Source organism: Penaeus chinensis, chromosome 8, assembly GCF_019202785.1.
Source record: "Penaeus chinensis breed Huanghai No. 1 chromosome 8, ASM1920278v2, whole genome shotgun sequence".
Classification (NCBI taxonomy): domain Eukaryota; kingdom Metazoa; phylum Arthropoda; class Malacostraca; order Decapoda; family Penaeidae; genus Penaeus; species Penaeus chinensis.
In genome coordinates, this window is record NC_061826.1 from 31,643,014 (window position 1) to 31,647,799 (window position 4,786).

Sequence of the window (4,786 nt, forward strand, 5' to 3'; positions counted from 1 at the left end):
CCTCCCACTACACAGACACCAACCACTCAGCCTCCCACTACACAGGCACCAACCACTCAGCTCCACAACTACCACACAGACAGCCAACCACTGAGCCTCCCACTACACAGGCACCAACCACTCAGCCTCCACTACACAGGCACCAACCACTCAGCCTCCCACTACACAGGCACCAACCACTGAGCCTCCCACTACACAGGCACCAACCACTGAGCCTCCCACTACACAGGCACCAACACTCGAGCCTCCAACTACACAGGCACCAACCACTCAGCCTCCCACTACACAGGCACCAACCACTCAGCCTCCACTACACAGGCCACCAACCACTCAGCCTCCCACTACACAGGCACCAACCACTCAGCCTCCCACTACACAGGCACCAACCACTCAGCCTCCCACTACACAGGCACCAACCACTCAGCTTCCCAACTACACAGGCACCAACCACTCAGCCTCCCACTACACAGGCACCAACCACTCAGCCTCCACTACACAAGCACCAACCACTCAGCCTCCACTACACAGGCACCAACCACTCAGCCTCCCACTACACAGGCACCAACCACCCAGCCTCCTACTACACAGGCGCCAACCACTCAGCCTCCCACTACACAGGCACCAACCACTCAGCCTCCCACTACCGAGGCAACAACTACTGAGGCACCAACTACCGAGGCACCAACCGCTCCACCATCCTCTTCACACTGTTCGCTAGCATCCATCGCCGAAGGAGTGTCTTGGCGCTCGCCGAACTTCGGTTCTGAAAACTATCCAAACAACTTCCGCTGTGGACTTACTGGAAGCGCCGTAAGAATTTCTAGTATTTGTTTTCTTATATATATTATATAGTATTTGTTTTCAATGGCTATATCGGTTGTAGACCCGTTTTGGGATCCAAGTGCACCAGCTGACGCGATTTTTCCTTGCAGGCCTCACCGTACACGGCCACCTTCCAGCTCAACACCTTCCAGCTGCAGGGGAAGAAGCGCAGGAGATGCGTCGACTTTGTTGGCATTCAGATTCCTTACAACAGGACCGTAAAGTAAGACTTTATTCTAACAATATACGTATAATTTGTTATACTTTGTTCTTTTTACAATTTTAACCATTTAAGATTACAAGCCAGGAAAGCAAATTAATGAATAGGGATAAACATGAAGGAGGGAGCAGGAGGGAAAGGAAGGAAATACAAATCATGTGTATATTTGATATTATGCTGCACAATACAGCAGTAATATCTAAAAATCCAATTGTAAGCAGCTCCTGTTGAAGCAATGGTTACTGAACGGGCATCTGATCCTGCTTCCCTGTTCCCTTCCCAGGCTCTGCGGAGGCAAACAAGGCGCCGTTGTAGTGCCCAACTTGAACATAAACGTCAGCTTTGTCACCGATGCCTCGAAAACGGACGTGGGCTTCGACATAGGCATCACGTGGCAGAAGACGGGTTGCCATGGCGTCATCGAGCTCACGGAGGACGACGCGACGGGCGTGATCCAGAGCCCGAAATACCCGAGAATGTACAAGAAGAATACTGTGTGCGAGTGGTGGATTGTGGTAAGCAATGTGGAACCAATGAGTGTTCTTGTTCTTAAGTGTTACCCTTTTCGTATGATATCTGATTAAAGATAAGTATCTCGTATTAAGATTAAGACCTATTATTCCCATGATGGGAAATCACCTTCCTTCATTTTCGCTCGTGTGTGCAGGCCCCCGAAGGAAAGCGAATCCAGCTGGACTTCACGACGATACGTCTTCGGGAGAAGAAATGCCTCAACTCCTACATCGCGGTCGACAAATCCGGCTCGGCCAAGTACCTCCCCGACAACAGCTCCCTCTTCTGCGCCGCCGACACGTCAGCCAACGTTATCTCGGACGGGAATCGGGTGAACGTTGCCTTCGCCGGCGGGAAAAGGTCGAAGGGCTTCTCTGCACGATACACGCTCGTGTAAACACAAAGGATGTGGCGCTTCGGAGATTTCAGGTATACCATTGTACACTCACGCACGCACAATGCGCACAGGGACACACACTCACATTAACACAAACTCACACACAGACACAGACAGACATAGACAGACATAGACGTAGACGTAGACGTAGACGTAGAGACAGACACACATGTGCATGCGCAAACACACACACACATGTGCGCGCGCAAACACACACACACACATATATATACACACACACATATATATACACACACATATGTATATACATATATACTCACACTCACACAGATATGCGCACACACATGTATTTTGAGTATTGTTATCATTCTTCCTGTATAATGAGGAATGATTTGTTACACCAATATTTACAAATATGTTTCGAATGCAATAAATATGGACAACCAGCCCAGTTTATTATTCCTGTGTCCAATTCGACGTTTGAGTGTTATTCATTTGGATTGCATTTGTGGCAAAGAAATATTACGATGAGATTAGCCACAAAGCGAAATATGGTATTTAACAGCCATAGATGTCAACAAACACTTTTTTTCCCTGCTTATATTCAGTCTTTTAGTTTCATGACTCTGGCGAGGTATCAAATTGGCCCCATAGCCTCAGGGAGCATGTCGGTTGAGGAACAAGCATTTAAGTCGTGGGATGAAAAAGTACATTTAATGTTTACTAACCTTATCACTATATGAAATTAAAGGACATTCTAGGATATAAAATCAATAGTTTAGTAACTGCATTTGACAAATTATTTTGTTAATTCTATCAAGATTTTAGTGTACTATGTGAAAGCCAATCACATTATTTTATACACACGAGCGTGCGCGCGTTCACACACACACACACACACACACACAGTGTGAAAGCCAATCACATTATTTTATACACACGAGCGTGCGCGCGTTCACACACACACACACACACACACACACACACACACAGTGTGAAAGCCAATCACATTATTTTATACACACGAGCGTGCGCGCGTTCACACACACACACACACACACACACACACACACACACACACACACACACACACATGCACGAACGCCTTCCTTCCCTCGGGGCGAAAAGGGGACATGAGTGATGACTTTGACGCGAAGACATTGAGGAATCGCGCCGCAGACACGCCAGACACGGGCTATTCCTCACCCATTCACGGGCGCCCTCGCTGCGACTCATCCCCCGAAATCCCACGACATAATGGCATCCCGAAGACGCCGCGTCGACGATTGATTATGGAGGAGGTCGTGCCGCCGCCAGGAGAGCAATGCGCGTCCGATTTCACAGCCAAGAGGATTTTTTTTCCTCTCTACTTTCTTCGAATTCGTGGCCGAGGAGACGTTTTTCATATCCGAATTCGTGGCCGAAGAGACGTTTATCGCCTTCGGATTTGTGTGGCAGCAGGATTGTGGCAAACACTTGGACCGGAATATACTCTAGGGCGGTCACTCACAGCGGTCGTTCTGCTATCATTTCCATATTCATTCACACTGTTACCTTTGTGTTGATATGTTTTTTTTTTTTTTCTGTTGGCTATCTCTTTTTTGTTTCATATCTCCATTTCCCACATAATCGCTCTCAGCTCTTGATATTAAATAAAGAATTGCTGGAACAATTTAATACTCGATAGAAAGGTCTTTCGTGTTTTCAACTACTTTTCATATATGAGTTGACAAATGTATATAATGATAAAATGTTAATTTGCTTTCACATGTTGCTTCGATGATGTGTCTTCATCAATAATACTAAAAGGCACACTTCTAAAACGGTTAAATACACCTTGATTAAGAAAAAGAAAAAGAGAAAAGGAAAAATAAAAAAGAAGAAAGAAAAATAAAAAGAAAAAAGAAAAAAGAAAAGAAAAAGAAAAAGAAAAAGGAAGAGAAAAAAAAAGAAAAAAAAGCAAAGAAAAGAAAAGAAAGAAGAAAGAGAGAAAAAAATAAAAAAATATATATACACACATACATACATACAGACATTTATATGTGTATAAGTGTTCAACTTTTTTATTACTTACACCCCCCCCCCCCTCAAATCACGTCTTTATTTTACAGATCAGTGAAATAAAAGACACCAAAAAGGGTTGTTCTCATTGTATCATTGTCCTATATATATATATATATCTTATATATATATATATATATATATATATATATGTGTGTGTGTGTGTGTGTGTGTGTGTGTGTGTGTGTGTCTTCACAAAACGTGAAAGGGCCTCCGACTCTTGTCAGTTATTGGCTTCCGTCGTCAATGAACAGCACAGTACTTATTGGTGTGGTAGTTCAAAATATTACAGCATATTATTCTGATGTATTTATTTACTGCCAACCCTCCTTGCTTTCACACGTTACAGTTCCTAACAAATCTGCGTTGATATCCGGGAATACGATGGAACTGAATTGTATATTCACATTATTTGTAATGATTTATCCTACAGATGCAAACAGGTCTGACTGTAAGATTCAAGGTACACATGACTAGGTAGCTCCATTTCCATATAGCCCATTTGCACCTGAAAATATAATTGACTTTTTTTCCCAAGAATATTCTAACGGCTGTTGATGGTAAGGAATTCTTAGTTGTATATAAAATTGGGAATTTTGGTTTTACTTCTGGTACGTATAACAAAATCGAGTAAATTATACAAATAATTATGTATCTTGCTATATCTGATGATCTCAAGGCACACTCTCATTGGTTAAACGTGGTGACGTTATTAGCTCTCTCCCTTCTTTAACACCAAAAAATTGTGCGATATATAACAGTATATGTTATTTCAGTACATTTTCTTTGAAAACTTCAATTAATAACAATGG